Genomic DNA, 19,171 nt, shown 5'->3' on the forward strand with positions numbered 1-19,171 from the left:
CATATAGGGCTTCCAAGTTGGTGCTAGTGATAAAGAACCCGCCTGCCAATGCAGGACAAATAAAAGATGTAGGTTTGGAAGATCCCTGGGTCAGGAAGATCCCCTGGAGGAAGAAATGGCAACCCATTCCAGTATACTTTCCTGAGGAATCCTATAGACAGAGGAGCCTGGAGGGCTACAATCCATGGGGTCACAAAGAGTCAGATACAACTGAAGCAACTTAGCATACATGCATGCATTAGTCATACAGGTTCTTCTGGCTTATGGGTCACATGGCTCAAGTGACAAATCTTTACAAAGTCTGGATCTACTACACAATTCTCTCTTGCTCTATACTCAAGCACAAGATCAGAGCAGGATCCCAAGTGAGAAGTATACTACTTTCAGAACTGCGTGCTTCTTTCTTGGCGGTAGAAGCTGAAAATTGAAAGATGCCAATACTTTGAAATGGATGCCACAAGATGTCCAATATTATTGTGCCCCAAAATATGCCACTGATACATAAGATCTCTTGGTAGGATATCCAACTATATGGAACACATATGTCTTTTCAAAAAAAGAAGAAAAAAAAAGCTAGCCTATTTCTTGGTTCATGCTTTTCTGATTTGATTAACATAATGTCATTAATATAGGGGACTACTGAAATGGTCTCCAGAACATCCAGACAGTCAAGTCTGCTCAGACTGTAAAAGAAAATCAGACAAATTACATAGCTTTGGGCCAAAGTACATCTGAATACAACCTGTTTCTGGTCCTCTTCTGATGAGTACTAAAAGGAGCCAAGTGATTACATTCTATTAATTGTCTTTGTAGAGAGAGTTGTTCCCACGTTGAGGCAAGTGCCAAACTTTGGTATTCCAATCACTTAGCCATTGACTGCTGAATGTCCAAAGAGGGGTGAGCATAACCTGTGGGACCAGGTGACTCCCCATTTAGACAAAGGCAATTTCTCAGAGAAGGAGTAGCTGTGAGTTATTAATAGGGGATTTGGCAGGGATACTAACAAACCTACTATAACATATGATACAGAAACAGAAACATGTGCCTTCCTTAGAATTTTAGGGGAATTCTTCCAAAGTTGAGTGAGAGTATGCTCAAAGAAAGGTTAAATTGATATTATAACCTGATAAACATCTTACTCACTTTAGACTAACACTTGAAGATTAATATGAAGCAGGTAAATATGATTTATAAAGTATGTACTAGTTGGATCAATCAGTGTTACTAATAATTCATTTATTTTCTAGTTTTAATAAATATTTTTGTTTTTTCATATATAAAATTTATACTAATGTACTTCCCTGGTGGCTCAGACATTAAAGAGTCTGCCTGCAATGCAGGAGACTCCAGTTCGACCGCTAGGTCAGGAAGATCCCCTGGAGAAGGAAATGGCAATCCACCCCAGTACTCTTGCCTGGAAAATCCCATGAATGGAGGAGCCTGGCAGGCTACAGTCCACAGGGTCGCAAAGAGTCGGACAAGAATGAGCAACTTCACTCTCACTCACTGACACCAAAAATTATTCAGTCAACAAAAGTTTATTGAGTACTTATTATTTGACAAACACTGCTTAAGAGCTGGATTCTTAATCATTTAGAAAATATTTTGACATCTAGTATTTATTTCTATGCATTATAGAAATTAGGTTATTTCAAAAATAATTTGTCACATTTAAAAAATTTTTACTTTATTTTGAAACTTTTATCTTTCAATATATAGTGATCTCTTTTAGGTCTATCAGAGTATAGATAGGTATCAAACCCACAGGTATAAGTAATTTCATCTCTCTTAAAGCACTTTGCACCTAAGTTCTCCAAATATGAATGAGGTGCTTATTAGATGAACAATGCCACTCACCATTGCAACGAAAAGAATAAAATACTTGGGACTATATCTACCTAAAGAAATAAAAGACCTATATATAGACAACTATAAAACACTGGTGAAAGAAATCAAAGAGGACACAAATAGATGGAGAAATATACCGTGTTCATGGATTGGAAGAATCAACATTGTGAAAATGAGTATACTACCCAAAGCAATCTATAGATTCAAGGCAATCCTTATCAAGCTACCAGTGATATTTTTCACAGAACTAGAACAAATAATTTCACAGTTTGTATGGAAATACAAAAAACCTTGAATAGCCAAAGCAATCTTGAGAAAGAAGAATGGAACTGGAGGAATCAACCTGCCTGACTTCAGGCTCTAATACAAAGCCACAGTCATCAAGACAGTATGGTACTGGCACAAAGACAGAAATATAGATCAGTGGAAAAAAATAGAAAGCCCAGAGATAAATTCACATACCTATGGACAACTTATCTTCGACAAAGGAGGCAAGAATATACAATGGAAAAAAGACAACCTCTTTAACAAGTGGTGCTGGGAAAACTGGTCAACCACCTGTGAAAGAATGAAACTAGAACACTTTCTAACACCATACACAAAAATAAACTCAAAATGGATTAAAGATCTAAATGTAAGACCAGAAACTATAAAACTCCTAGAGGAGAACATAGGCAAAACACTCTCCGACATAAATCACAGCAAGGTCCTCTATGACCCACCTCCCAGAATATTGGAAATAAAAGCAAAAATAAACAAATGGGACCTAATTAAACTTAAAAGATTTTTCACAACAAAGGAAACTATAAGCAAGGTGAAAAGACAGCCTTTAGAATGGGAGAAAATAATAGCAAATGAAGCAATAGACAAATAATTAATCTCAAAAATATACAAACAACTCCTGCAGCTCAATTCCAGAAAAATAAATGACCCAATCAAAAAATGGGCCAAAGAACTAAACAGACATTTCTCTGAAGAAGACGTACAGATGGTTAACAAACACATGAAAAGATGCTCAACATCACTCATTATTAGAGAAATGAAAATCAAAACCACAATGAGGTACCATTTCATGCCAGTCAGAATGGCTGCTTTGCAAAAGTATACAAGCAATAAATGTTGGAGAGTGTGTGGAGAAAAGGGAACCCTCTTACACTGTTGGTGGGAGTGCAAACTAATACAGCCGCTATGGAGAGCAGTGTGGAGATTCCTTAAAAAACTGGAAATAGAACTGCCATATGACCCAGAAATCCCACTGCTGGGCATACACACTGAGGAAACCAGATCTGAAAGAGACACGTGCACCCCAATGTTCATCACAGTACTGTTTATAATTGCCAGGACATGGAAGCAACCTAGATGCCCACCAGCAGATGAATGGATAAGAAAGCTGTGGTACATATTCACAGTGGAATATTACTCAGCCATTAAAAAGAATACATTTGAATCAGTTCTAATGAGGTGGATGAAACTGGAGCCCATTATACAGAGTGGAGTAAGCCAGAAAGAAAAACACCAATACAGTATACTAAGGTATATATATGGAATTTAGAAAGATGGTAATGATAACCCTATATGCAAGACAGAAAGAGTCACAGATGTATAGAACAGACTTTTGGACTCTGCAGGAGAAGGCAAGGGTTGGATGATCTGAGAGAATAGCGTTGAAACATGTATATTATCAATTATGAAACAGATCACCAGTCCGGGTTTGATGCATGAGACAAGTTCTCAGGGCTGGTGCACTAGGATGACCCAGAGGGAAGGGATGGGGAGAGAAGTGGGAGGGGGGAATTGGGATGGGGAACACATGTAAATCCATGGCTGATCAATGTCAATGTATGGCAAAAACCACTACAATATTGTAAAGTAATTAGCCTCCAACTAATATAAATAAATGAAAAAAGAGAGAGAGAGGAAAAAAAAATATAAACGTTTTCAGCATTATGGGGAAAAACTAGCAATAATTCAGTCTTTTTCTCAAACAGGGGTTGTGATCTAATTATCTTATGGAAATTTTACATAATCCATGTAAAAGAGATTTAGGGGAAAATAAGCACTTTCTGGGAAAGGTGCATCTGTGTATGTATGTTAAAACTCAAAACAGAGTGCCATGAGTAAGGTATCTTATACAAGCCTTAGGCCACAATGGGCTCATTGTTCACGGATAGAGTATAGAAATATCTGATAGAACATCACCAAATTACCTGAAAGCTATAACATTTAACTATTTGCTTTTGGGTTGAGAAAAACAGTACACAACTCTCTCTTTGTTCTTTTCCCCAGAAGCTTGCATGATGTTGTTCCATTTTCAAACAATGTACATAGGTCAGACCACGAAGAAAGTAGCCCTCAGTTGAAAGAGAAGCTGAATAAAGAAGTAGTTATAATTATACATGATGACTGAAGCCAGGCTGCAAAAAAAAAAACTATGCAGTAAATATGTGTTTTAATTACATGACCCAATATAATAACCATAAATTCAATTTCATATATTTTGTATTAAGTATGTTGGTGAAGGGGTTTTGATAGTGTTCTATAGTGTGAGGAGGGGTGACAGCATGTCTGAGGAAAGTTGATGTAGAATGCCAAAGAGAAATGGGCTGTGAAAAAATAAAAGAGCCTTTAATTAGGTACTGAGGTCTAAATGGCATCAGTACTGACAGAATCTTGTCATAGAAAGGTTTCAGTGGGACTGACAGCAAGGCAAGAAGTGATGGCTTAAGCACATTTTGGTCTCTGGTGAAGCTGCTATTATAGTGGGGTTTTATTATTTTATTGGGTGTTTGATCATCTCATTTCTATTATATATTTCTTCTTAACCAGATCATGTATTTATCTATTCATGTATTATGCATATTCTAATTCTTATGTTTAAATATATGTTAGAGAGGACAAATAGTTAGAATTTATATAGCCATATTTCATATATAAATAGTCCATCAATGCTTGTATTTGCTGGGAAAAAAATAAGCCTCATCTATGGACTTCTAGCTCTCCAAGTTCTAGGCCACTCAGTGCCATGTATCAGGACTCCAGGAATTTGATCTGACACTGTGGCAGCAGAGATGTTGAGGAACTGACGATACCCTTTGGATCACTACACAGAACTAGTATGGCAACATTACAAGTGAGGCCTGTGATGAGATTTACAAGCAAAGAGGTTTGGAATTCAAGGTCCAAAGCCAGTTCCATCCAATGAGTTGTGACTGTGTAGAGCAAGCAGACTGTGGATCAGACCACCTGGGAGAAAATGCCAGGTACATGGGCAGGAGGGGACACAGCAGGAAAGCTTTGCTCCCTCCCACCCTAACAAGGGCTAGTCCAACTACAGAATCTGCCTATATGTGCTCTCACCCGCTGCTTGTGGAGTGGGGAGTCGGCCTTTAGACAGATGTCTGCCACCCTCCCCCCACCTCCCGACTAGCCAGCATTTGAAATGAAGCAAACCTTCCTTTCCACCAACCTGGCCTGTTTACTGACTTTTGAGCAACGACCCCCACACATACCTTTTGGTAACAGAAGGAATAGGGTTTCAGTCCTAGCTCTGAATCAGAGAAGACTCCATACACAGGGTAGAAAGAGAGAGGGATATTCCTTCCAGAGTTTCCACAAAGTGGTGTGGAAACTATTCGGCAAAGAGTTCCTCAAGCTTCATTCCAGGGATTCTCATTTTGTAGGTCAGAACCAACATTTTAAACAAAGAGATTTGGGTGCTAGTGGCTAAGCTAAGTACCATACCTTGAAGCTACTTATGACTTTATTCTCCATATCAAGAGCAGTATTCAATGTATAGAGTTAAAGACATGCAATGAAATGTTACAAAGTCCTGTTGAAATTCGTCCTTAAAATTTTATTCTTTTTTAGCATAAGCTTGGATTTGTAAACAAAACCTTCATATCAGAACATATTTTCTATTTGACTCAAGTGCATGAGGGAACCACTGCTTTTAAATTTCATTACACAGAAATGCCTAACCACAAGCACTAAGGGATACAGGAAGAAAGGGACTGGATGCTGCTTAGTTTTCTACAAACATACACAAAACCTCTAAAATGACTTTCTGATGGTAGAATAAAGCTTTGTTGCACTTCTCCAGTGTCAAAGAAAACAAATCAATGTGAATTTCTGTCTTTACTGCTTTTCTCAAATGAAGGAAGAATAGTAAAGCTAAGACCAGGAAATATAACTAATACACTGCCTTCCCACTCTCCATGCTACCTCACTAATAAAAATTTTCTTCAGCTGATGAGGAAGTTAATTACAGAGCCAGGAATCCAAACTGAGTCTATATTTGGGAAGAAAAACTTAAGACTATATTTTTTAGAGCAGGGATTCTCCAAGAGTGATCCAAACCAGCAACATCATTGCCTGCAGTGTAGTCAGAGGCTCTGGGTGAAGTCCAGAAATCTGCCTGAAAAAGCTCCAATAAGTTTACAACCCAGTAAATCCAATGCTATTACAACTAGTAGAGTATGAGTCCATAAAGGAGGCAGGGTGGAGATATTTCAAACAAAGAAGCAGGGGTGAAAATTAAATGTTTACTTTTGAAGGCATGAAATGAGAGATACAAAAGTAAATAAATACATGCTAGTGACAGAAAACAAGATCAATACAAAATTGCTGTCTATATACTTTCTTCAAAGTTTGTTTTCAAAGAGCTTCTAACCAAATTAATGTTGGTATTCTGTTAGTATTTTAATGAAAATGAAGTCAATCTATATTACAAAATTTAAAAAGTATGTCCTGTATCTCAAATATATGATAGCAAACCACATTTTCTGGTAATCCCTCAGAGTTCCTTCTTTTCTTATTTTCAAAATCATATTTATACTTACTTATCAAATTAGCATGATCAGAAATGAAACAGCCTCTATTGCTCTTATTTAGGGATCCTTCCCTTTCCCCCTCTCCCCACACTTCTTTATCTCACAATTAGCATGCGCTGCAATTTCTTCCACCAATTATTGTGTCAAAATGGTTGTTTTTCACAGAAGCATATTTCCCCTATAGTTATAATGCTTGAATTTCATGATATTACTTAGATGTACATCCATGATTAGATTGTTTCAGTTCCTCCTGCTGGTCTCCTCGCAAATAACCTCTTCAATAGTTTTCTATGTTGTGCAATTCCCTGTGACTAAAATGTGTCTTCTCTCTTTCTCTCTCTCTCTCACTTTTTTTTTTTTTTGCGGGGATGGGAAGGGGAGTAAGAATTTGTTAAGAAGTGTGACTGTGATATGCTTCCAGATACATTTTAGTCTGAGTGTATGTTCAAGCTAATATTTAAAATTTTAGACTTTAGGTTTCTTTCTGTTTCCATGTATGTATGTAGGCATGTATGAAAATATCTATTTATCATTTATCATCTCTATATCCACATACAGGTAATTAGCAATTCAAATTATTGTTGTTGCTGCTCAATCCCTCAGTTGTGTCTTTGCAACCTCATGGACTACAGCATGCCAGGCTTTCCTGTCCTTCACCATCTCCTGGAGTTTGATCAAACTCATGTCCATTGAGTCAGTGATGTCATCTAACCATCTCATCCTCTGTCATCCCCTTCTCCTCCTGCCTTCAATCTCTCCCAGCATCAGGGTCTTTACCAATGAGTCTGCTCTTCGCATCAGGTGGCCAAAGTATTGGAGCTTTAGCTTCAGCATCAGTCCTCCCAATGAATATTCAAGATTGATTTCCTTTGGGATTGACTGGTTTGATTTCCTTAGAGTCTAAGGGACTCTCCAGAGTCTTCTATAGCACCACAGTTTGAAGACATCCATTCTTTGGTTCTCAGCCTTTTTTGTTGTCCAGCTCTCACATCCATACATGACTACTGAAAAAACTATAGTTTTTATTATTTAGACCTTTCTATTGTTTTCCAAGTGCAAATTCACGTACCTTATGCACAGTGAGGCCAAACAACCAAAACATTAGATTTTAGAGCAGAGAAAGCTTTACTGCAGAGCCAAGCAAGGAAAACAGGTGGCTTATGCTCCAAAAATTCCCAAAAAGGTTTCAACAAAACATTTTTAAACCAAGGTGAAAGAGGATGTTATAGGTATGTGATCAGCTCATGCACAGTTCTCTGATTAGTTGATGCTGCGGTAACTGGAAGCTAATGTTATCAATCCTTAGGTGCAAAAGGTCTGGGAGCTACTGATCATAATCAAGTAGTTAATTCAGTGATGGTTTCAGCATCTTAAAAATTCAGAAAATGTGCATGAGATATTATTATTTGAGTACTTTAGGAAAGAGTTCCAGCAGAAGATATGGGTGAGGGGAGTCTGTCCCAGGAAGGTCCCATATGGTCCTGCTAGGCTATACTATATCCTCATTATTAAACTGAACCTTTCTCCTGCTAAACTTTGAAAATCATGACATCAGACAATGAGCCAGTTTTCACAGAAACTGCTCAAAGATTTCATCAGCAAAAAGGAACAAAGACACTGACAGCAGGAAGGGGACATGCAGCTCAGGAAGATGGAAGATAAATCTTATGTTTCTTCACAGATAGGGTTTAAAAGAAATGAGACACAGGATATAAGGGAAAGTTAGAGAAGCAAAGTCCTTGAATAGCCAGGAAGGTACGAGAAGAATTCAAGAGAGATTTTCTGAAGAGTGGAACCAGTTCATGTATTGTATCAAGAAAAGAAGGTGGGACTTATTGAGACAGGTGAGGACTAGATTGTGGTATTAGAGATATGAAGATAAAATAGTTTTCTTCTGATTACTTCTATTTTATCAGTAAAATAAGAGGTAACCAGACAAGCAGTTGAGTGATTCAAGGAAGGGGTATTGAAAATGACCAAGAAAAAATGTAAATTATCTGATGGGGGAGTATAGCACGGCTTCCTGGTAACAAGGAGACCTGTCATCACTGATTGACCTCAGACTGACCAGAAGCTTTCTTTTGGCCATACTACTGCTCCCCTGGAGGGAAGAGGAGTTGAATTAAATCAGAGTTGGGGTTGGGACAGGAGAGTAAGAACAGACAAGGAAGTCAGGAATAGGCAAGTCCTGATTATAGCAATGTACCATGGAATCAAGCTATAGGAAGTAGGAAGTGAAATTAACAGAAGCCCAATAGAGAAAAAGTAGTAAGCATAAGAAGAAAAAGGTATCCTTGGTTTTGAATTATTTATAGTTACATGGAGAGTACTTGTGAAATGTGGAGAGATATAAGGTGGTAGTCAGAGGAATTCAACACTTGAGAGTAGAACTGTGGATGAGGGCTGAGGAGGTGAGAAGGAGGAGGCCACTCTGGGAGTGGAGAACTCAAGTAACAGAGAGGGTGGAGCACATTCTAACAGCTTCATCTGTTGCTCTAGAGACTTAACAATCTCTTTTTTCCAAATGAAACCTCTTCTCTGTTCTTCTAGCACTGTGGGCCTCTGAGACCTGGCTGTGAACCTCACTCATTGGTTTTGGCTGCCAGCCCTGAATGTCTCAGTGGAATGATCATTTTGCTCCTGTTGGTGGTCTTTTTGGGCAAGCACCCTAAATCCTAAGCTAACTCCAGGATCATTCTCTGGGTCATTCAAGAACTTTTCAATCCTGTCAGAATAGCCTTGGAATCTGCCATTGCTCACTAATTATAAATGATCCCTCTACAAAAGTGCCAGGCCATACAGGAGCCCCAAGATCAATGGAGCTCTACATACCCTGCAGAGGAAACTCTTCTATCTCGAGCATTTTCTCCTCCCCTACCCCCCACCCCCATCTAACACAGCTTCCTGAGAAGCCTCCAGGACCTGGGTCTCTAGGCTTACTTCATGGGATATTAATGAAGAAGAAAAGAAACTTAGATAATCCTTTAGTCTTTTATAAAATGTTGCTTTGAAGATCATCTTTTACAAAAAAAGGTAAAAAAGTTATACTTGAGAGAAGGCTGATTTATGGGATTCTTTGTCATCTGAGAAATCACTCGCACATTTTCCTACTTCCATTAACCTTGAAGCTAAGTCTTAGAGATAAAGAAGTAAATAGAAATTGAGGGATAAATTAAAACCCATTGGACAACATTTTCAAAACACTACCCTGTTTTATTAATTTTGAGACACCTTGCCATATTGCAAAGTGAACCAATGTCAAAATACATGAGTGTTAGCTGGACTCGGAGAGTGACTTTCTGTGTGGCCTTGAGTAACTCACTTCATTTCTCCTGGGTGCAGGTTCCTCATCTGGAAAATGAGAGTGTTGGCTTAGGTGAACTCTAAGGGCCCTTCTAGATGCTGCAGTACGGACCCTTAAATGAGGCTCAAAGGCAAAGGTAATATCATGATCTATTGATGTCAGTTTTTAAAAATATTTTCACTAATCTTAGCTTTTCTGTTATTCAAGGTCATTGGACAAAGATCACAGTGTGCATAAGAGTTTGATGTTTCAGTTACTCCAAAAAGAAGTCATAGATACATATCTCATTGACATTACTGATTCTGGAATAATATAGGCAAAAGCAAAATATGACTTGAATTTTTCAATGAAAGATTGATGAACTAGCCTTTATTTATGCCCTCTTGCTAATGGACACTAAGTTGAATGAATCAAACAAAATGAGCAGAAAAAAGGTAAAAGATTTGGAGAGATCTTCCTACTAGTTCTTAATTTTTCTCCTTCATTACTGCATGATGCCAGAGTGGAAACTAGCTTTTTTTTTTTTTTTATTCTTTGCAAAACAATGAAATGAACTTCCTCCATGCATCTAATTGTGCACTGACCCCATTTGCTGCATTAACAAAATCTTCAAAAAGGCAATTATCTGTATGTCTGTTTACTGCAGCATATGGAAAATAATTATCCATGATCAATGACACAAAGGAGAAACTGAGATCCCAAAATACAACACCTGAGTTCCATTATCCTCTGCCAATAGTAACTGTGTATTTAGGCAAGTCACTATTAACTATAGACCTTGAATTCCTCCTGTGAGATCAACAAAGTTCTGACTAGAGTTCTTTCCCATGTTATTTGTTGTAGCAGCTCTAGCAGACTAATACAACACCAAAGTCCTAGGTGGATGCAGCTGGTATACCATTTCTGAGGTCACTAAGGATTTGTTTCTCTTATTTTCAGCAGAGTTTGTTTTGCTTATATCTGAATTAGTAATTAAACTTCATGAAAAGGAAGAGGGTAACTTAAGCTTTTCTTTAAGAAGAATTTGACCTGAAAGAAGAAAAACAGTCCATTCCATTCCTGCCAAAAAAACTATTGGTGATAAGGAAGGAAGGACAATTAAGAATGGGTGTGGTGAGATATGAACTCAAATTTTCTGCTTAGGAGTTTTGAGATGAAAAGTGGGAAGAGATGTATTACTGTCGAAGGGACAAGCCCTAAGACTGAGGAGATTATAACTAAATTAATTTTAGGAACTCTAAGAGGAAACACCAGATAGTATATCCAGAGCCAACATGAGACATTCCTAACAACATCATGAGGATGAAATTGTGTGGACAGGGAGTAATCAACTAATATGCAACCTTGTTCTGCCCAGCTCCCATGTGGTGTGGACACTAAATTGTAAGACAATGGGACCATTTTTAGGGGTGAGGTGGTGAGGAGAATGCTCAGGGAGACAAGGTGGGAACAGGGGTGGATGTCCCTGCTGCCACTGAGTGATCTCGTCTCTGGCATCAAGGAATATTATAGAACATCTGAGGACCAAAGTCTAGATTAGCTGGGAACAATTGCCAGTCCCTACTGGAACAAGAATGACAGAGCCAAAATTTGTCATGTTTTGGACTCTCCAAAGCAAAGGACACATAGAAGTTGAGGTTTTCTCCACTAAGGCTATGTGGCTTTATACACATCTTCCCAGACTCTACCAGGAAAAGGATTGAGGCAGAGCTGTGAAAAATGTAGAAGCCATCCTGAAGTTGCTTTGCCTGATGAGACTCCTAAAATCATAGGGTGGTGCTAAAATATGCAGATTCAAATAAACATTATCCCCTGCCCTACTTCTCCATATGAATGGGCTGAGGAGGAACACCATTGCAGTTTTAGAGAAATTAAGGTGATGTATAGTCCTTCACTCTTCAGAGTCATAGTGTGTTGCTAGCAGACATGTACCTATGTCATCCCAGCACATCCATCCATCCATTCAGGCTGCTTCATCATCCAGGCTGCTCCTAACAGCACTTGGGGTCTCCTTTGTTTACACCTCTATTACATGTTAGGGAAAGAGAAAAGAAAAGTTGGAGTATGATGCCCATTTTTCAATAGGAGCACAGAAACTTGCTGAGTTTCTATGATCTACTCATGGTGGTAAGTAGTAAGTTTGCAGTGTATGTCCATATGGTGAGAATATCTATAGCAGCACTGAGCACAGTTCCTAGTCTAGAGCAAATCCTTGGTACATGTGAGCTTCATCCAACTTCACCCCTCCAGTTTGAGCAATGCCATTTTGGTGACAAGTTAATACCATTGTAATAAGTAAAAGCCTCCCAGACCTGGTTGTGGGCACAGGTTAAGTCCCTGATATAAGAAAGAGGCTTCCCTGGTGGCTCAGATAGTAGAGAGTTCACCTGCAATGCAGGAGACCCAGATTCGATCCCTGGGTTGGGAAATTCCCTGGAAAAGAGAATGGTAACCCACTCCAGTATTCTTACCTGGAGAATTCCATGGACAGAGGAGCCTGGCAGGCTACAGTTCATGGAGTCTCAAAGAGTCAGACACGACTGAGCAACTAACACACACAGACACACATGTAAGAAAAATAGTGATCCTCCAATTTTCCACTTTATGGAGATGCTATAGAAACAAAAGTATAAGCTCAATAATGTTAAAGTATTTAAATAGAAAACATTACATAAATATTATTAATTATCAAGCTTTAATCATTTTACTTATAAACAGTTTTATTACATCATACATAAAACTAGATTTTGATATGTTCTTTTTCACTTAATATAGAGCATACTGGCAGTTTAGATAAGATTCTTCCCTTCATTCATATTTTGGCCAAGGTAAAGTTTATACTTGCAAATATTAAATAGTTGGCTATGTGTACATGTAATTTTAAAGCCCCTTAGAATGTTCTGTTTCTCCCCAAAGGTTTATATCCATTGATGCCTGATGCTCCTACTATTAAAATTTTCCCTTTTGTGACAAATTCTTATGTGAGATACCTTGATGTTATTGTTGCTCAGTCACTAAGTTTGTGTCAGACTCTTTGCAACCCCATCAACTGCAGCATGCCAGACTCCTCTGTCCTCCACCATCTCCTGGAGTTTGCTCAAATTCATGTCCATTGAATGAGATACCTAGAGTAGTCAAATTTATGGACAGAAAGTAGATGCTTGCTAGAGGCTAAAAAAGAAGAGAAAATAGGAAGTTACAGTTTAATGTGTACTGAATTTCAGTTTTGAAAAAGGAAAAGACTTCCAGAGGTGGATAGTAGTAATGTTTGTACAACAATGTGAATGTACTTAATACCACTGAGCTATACACTTGAAAACATTCAAGATGGCAAGAAAAAAAAAAAATCCAAATTGCTAAGGAGATTGCAAAACTGTCATGATTTGAGTATAACACAGTATTGTACACAGAAAACCTAGACTCCAAAAAGCAGTTAGAACAAATAAACAAATTCATTAATGCTTCAGAATACAAAATCAATACACAAAAAAATCTGTTGTTCTATAAATTAATAATGAGCTATCAAAAATAGAAATTAGTAAAATAACCCCATTTACAATTGCATCAAAATGAATAAAATGCCTTGGGATAAATTTAATCAAGGATGTGAAAGACCTATGCACAGAAAACTAGAAGACATTGATTAATGAAATTGAAGAAGACTCAAACAAATGGAAAGACATCTAGTGCTCATGGATTGGAGGAATTGACACCGTTAAAATGTCCACACTACCTAAAGCAATCTACAGATTCAATGCAATCCATATTAAAAATGTAACAGACATTTTGAAATATAAATAGAACAAATATTTATTTTGCATGTTTCAAATAAATAGAATACATAATCCTAAAGTTTGTATGGAACAAAGGAAGACCCCACATAACTAATGCAATCTTTTTTTTTTTTTAATTTTTTAGGTTTTATTTATTTATTTATTTATTTTCCATTTATTTTTATTAGTTGGAGGCTAATTACTTTACAACATTGCAGTGGTTTTTGTCATACATTGAAATGAATTAACCATGGATTTACATGTATTCCCCATCCCAGTCCCCCCTCCCACCTCCCTCTCCACCCCATCCCTCTGGATCTTCCCAGATAGGATAAGTGAGTTAGAAGATAAAATGGTGGAAATAAATGAAGCAGAGAGGAAAAAAGAAAAAAGAATCAAAAGAAATGAGGACAACCTCAGGGACCTCTGGGACAATGTGAAACGCCCCAACTTTCGAATCATAGGAGTCCCAGAAGAAGAAGACAAAAAGAAAGGTAATGCAATCTTGAGAAAAAAGAAAGCTGGAGGCATCATGTGCCCTGATTTCAAACTATATTACAAAATTATAGTAATTAAAGCAGTATAACACTGGCATAAAAAGATACATATGGAACAAATAGAGAACCCAGTAATATTTCCGTGTATATATGGTCAATTAATTTCTGACAAAGGAGCCAAGAAGATAAAACAGGTAGAGAACATTCTCTTCAAAAAATGGTGTTTGGAAAACTGGACAGCCATACACAAACGAAGGGAACTGGACCACTATCTTACACATTACAAAAAATAAATAAATAAATAAATAAATAAAAATGGATTAAAGACTTGAACGTAAGACCTAAAACCATAAAAGTCCTAGAAAAAAACAGGCGGTACGTTCCTTGACATAGGTCTTGGTAATGATATTTTTTAATCTGACACTGAGAACAAAAGCAACAAAACTGCAAATAAGTGGGACTATATTATACTAAAAAGCTTCTGCACAGCAAAGGAAATTATCGACAAAATTTAAAGGCAATCTACTGAATGGGAGAAAATATTTTCAAATCATATGTCTGATAAGGAGCTTATAAACAAAATATACAAAGTTCTATAACTCAATAGCAAAAAAAAAAAAAAGAAGAAGAAAAAAACAAGCAACAACAAAAAATCTGATGGGCAGAAGATCTGATTATACTTTTTTCCAAAGAAGATAGGCAGGTGGCAATAGGTACATGAAAAGATGTTCAATATCACTAATCATCAGGGAAATGGAAATCAAAACCATAATGTTGTATCACCTCACACCTGTCATAATGATTATTATCAAAATGACAGAAAATAACAAGTGTTGGTGAGGATGTGGAGTAAAGGGAACCATTGTGAACTGTTGGTGGGAATGAAAATTGGTTCAGGCTCTATGGAAAATAGTATGGAAGTTCCTCAAAAAATTAAAAATAAAATTGCCATATGATCTATCAATTCTACTTCTGGGTATATACTCAGAGAAGATGAAAACACTAACTCAAAAAGACATATGAATCACAGTGTTTATTGCAATATTATTTATAATAGTCAAGATATGGAAACAACCTAAGTATACATTAATGAATAAATAAAAATTAGTGATATATATGTATATGTGGATATGTGTGTGTATATATATAGATAGATAGATATGTGTGTATATATATACACACATAATATAATTCAACCATGAAAAGAGTGAAATCTTGCCATTTGTGATAAAGTTAATGGATCTCAAGGGAATTATGCTAAATGAAATAATTCATACAGTGGAACACAAATACTGTATGGTCTTTCTTAATAAGGAATCTGTAAAATAAAAAACAAAAAACACAAAAAACAAAATCTCATCGATAGTGAGAACAGATTGGTGGTTGCCAGAGGCAGGAGGATGGGATACTGGGTGAGAGAAATGGGTAAAGAGACGATATACAAGAACCAACTCTGCATAACCACTCCGTTTGAGTATATTTTATTTTCTCTGGTAACATGAGACTTTAATAGTGCTCCAAAATGCTCTAATAAAAATATTTTTAATATTAACAGTATTATAAAAGAAATACCTGATTACCATAGAAAATATAAAACAAAAAATGAGCAAAAGTAAAATCAGTTAATCAGTTATGAATTTATACTGAATTAGAACCCTATCAGTATTTAAAAATACATGTTATTTATTAAAAATGTACTACATTTATAAAAAAGGAGAAAAAGGAATAATTGAAAATTCATACATCCATAATCAAGAGAAAGAAAAGTGGTTGCCAGGGGCTGGGAGACTGGGGACATGGGAAGAGATTGGTAAAAGGGTAAAACCTTTCAGCTGTAAGACATATAAGGACTGAGGACTTAAGGTTAAACATGATGAATATAGCTGAAAACACTGTACTGAGTAATTGACATTTGCTAAGAGACTAATAAACGTTCTCACTAAAATTTATTTATACACACACACGTGTGTGTATGTTTGACAAGTAGGGTTGTGAGATATTTAAGGTGTGCATCATGTAGATGTGATGCATGTATGCAATGTGAAAGGATTTCTCACATATGTGCTAATTAAGTAGATGAGAGGAATCCTTTCAAAATGAATTGACATATGCATAGGGTCATTACAAAGTATACTTTGAATGTCTTACAATTTTATTTGTCAGTTAAAAAAATGCTTAAGACAGTAACTTTTATGTTATGCATATTTTGTCACAAATAAACATTTAAAAAAATTTCCTTTTGCTTTTTTTCCCCTTGGACTCTTGCAGCAGTGCCTTCTCATTCATCACAGTCCACATGACTGAATGATTCAAACCTTGCACTGGGTCTGAAGAACCCAGAAGGTGATTATTATATTACGGGGGTGGGGGGCTGGAGAAAGAGGTAGATGGGAAAGACTTGAGGAAGGAGGAGAAAGAAGACTGGAGATGGTCACACAGAGGGAGAGAGGAGATACATGTGGAAAGCTCATGGCTGCTCTGATATTGTTACATTCCCTCAGGAAATACTTATTACCCATTTCACTTGTGCTGGGTACTTTCCTAGGTGCTGGAGAAACACAAGTAAAGCAAAAGTAAATTCTTGCCTGGAGGAGCTTAGATTCTACCAAGAGGAGACTCACAGAAGCAAATGAGCAAGGTAGTGTATTGGGGGTGACGTGAGAAGAAAAAGAGAGAGATAAGAAAGGTAGGTAGTGAGCCCAGTCTGTGACCAATGCAATCCCAGATAGAGCGGTCAGAGTAAGCCTCCTGAGAAGGCAACACTTAACGTGAAGAATTCAGGAGAGTTTTCTGATATTAGGTATGTTTCCTTATGTTAGGTAAGTTACTAAAATTAGGAGAATTGTCCAGGGATGAGGTTTATCTTTTTTGTATCAGAGACTAACCCTGGTATTTATTTAAAACAGCAGTAATATTGCTACTCATTATTTATCCTGGGGAACCAGCAAGCTTTTTCACAAAGGGATGTCAGTACATCAGGTGTGTTCGCCCAGAGCCCATGAGCAGGGATGAGGTATTGGACTTCCAGGTCTTTCCCTCTAGAGCTGAAACACTAAGTCAGCCAAGGGAAAAAGGCTGACCAGCCACACTGCCTCTGCTTTGTGAAACGTTTTTGTCTGATTTTTTTTTTTTTAATTAAAAAAAAAAAAAAAGCAAAGACGAATAATTGGGTGTCTGGCTGGCTAGGGTTCTGACACGCTTGTCTGAGGCAGTTCTTTTCCTGCAGACATACACTACGTGCAATTTCGTCCAGCCAAAACTGCCACGGGAACCCAGCTGGGGAGCACTGCAGATGCAGGGCCCCAGCAAAGGGCAGGACAGCTTTGGAGGGTGGCAGCGGGTGCTGGCGAGTTCTGCTGCAGGCGCAGGCGTCCATCGTGGTGTCTGTCATAACCCCAAGCCTGGCGGACTGCAGGGAGCACAGAGAGCAGGGAAGGGGGCCCAGCATGGGCAGCAGCAGAGATGCGCCGCCTCCTGGCCAGGGGCTCCCGGAAGAGGCACTCTTTCCACCGGCTTGTGCCCATACTGGGTGCCTCATTACTAGCCACTAACAAACGAGAAATCAATATCCACATCAGCTTCATGCCACTGGAGTTCTGGAAAGCAATTTAGTTCCAGGAAATCTAAATGGTTTTGTGGCTGTGAATGCCAGTTACAGAGTCATTGTGCAAAAAACTGAGAGTGCAGGGGGCGGATACTGATCAAATAAAGTCCAGGGGAATGAGACTACCCACTAAAGCAAATGCCAGCTTTATGTTAGTGTGCAAATGCGGGTCCCGAGCCTGCTCCATGGTGAAATTCAAGAGGGCTGCACTGAGACTTGGATTTAGACGGGAAGTTAGGCTAGGACCCAGGACAAGAGGGGTGTCTATGCTCACTGAGGTGTAGTGAGGACAGTGAGGATTCTAGAAAAGGGTAGAGAACGGAGGTTGAGGGGGCAAAAATGAGAGAATAGAGAGAGTGAGAGAGAGATTTTTACACCTTCAAAATTAGGAAGAAATCATAAGTGACACTCCCCACATTGTTAATAATGGTGCATTTCAATGCAGGGGAGATTAAATGGACTGAAGGAAATTTTTTTTTTTTTCATTTCTTACTTTATACAGTTTTAAAGGTAGCAGGAATATGGTTAATTTTTGTTCAGTGTTTTTCAAAGAAAGCAATACATATACAAACACATAGTAATAGTAGTGCTAATTGCTCAGTCATGTCTGACTCTTTGCGACCCCATGGACTGTAGCTTGCTAGGCTCTTCTGTACATAGGATTCTCCAGGCAAGAGTACTGGAGTGGGTAGCCATTCCCTTCTCTAGGGGATCTTCCTAACCCAGGGATTGAACTCAGGTCTCCCAAATTGTAGTCAGATTCTTTACCGTCTGAGCCACCAGGGAACCCTGTATAAACACATACACACATACAAACATATATACATACCTACATCTTCCTGACATTGAGTAGTGTGTGAATTATATTCCTAAAATTTTAGCTAAAGGAAACATCATGTGGGAGCCAAATGGAGTTACCCAGTGGACACACTGCTCCATAAACACACCTAGTGTGTGCTTATTTCAGTGCAAGACCCTTCCTGAAGCAAAGACGATAAAGAAGAAAATCCTTGCTCTTGTAGTTTCTTTATAAAAGGTCCACATAGCACATAGCATAACCAATATCATGTTAGTAACTTGAAATTGGTCATAATGGGGATGTTTATACCATGGAAATTGGCAAATGCTACAAGTCAGGACTTGAGCTATTTTGTTAGTTGCCGAGACACAAGTTACAGAAAGTGATAATAAAACAGAATCAACTTAAAAGTATGTCACATCTGTAGCCATCACACTATGAACAGCAAAAAGGAAAAAAAAAAAAAAATTGAGGAAACACTTCCAGTATCTGAAAACAATTATCTGAGTGAGGATCA

This window comes from Odocoileus virginianus, chromosome 22 (genome assembly GCF_023699985.2).
Source record: "Odocoileus virginianus isolate 20LAN1187 ecotype Illinois chromosome 22, Ovbor_1.2, whole genome shotgun sequence".
NCBI lineage: Eukaryota > Metazoa > Chordata > Mammalia > Artiodactyla > Cervidae > Odocoileus > Odocoileus virginianus.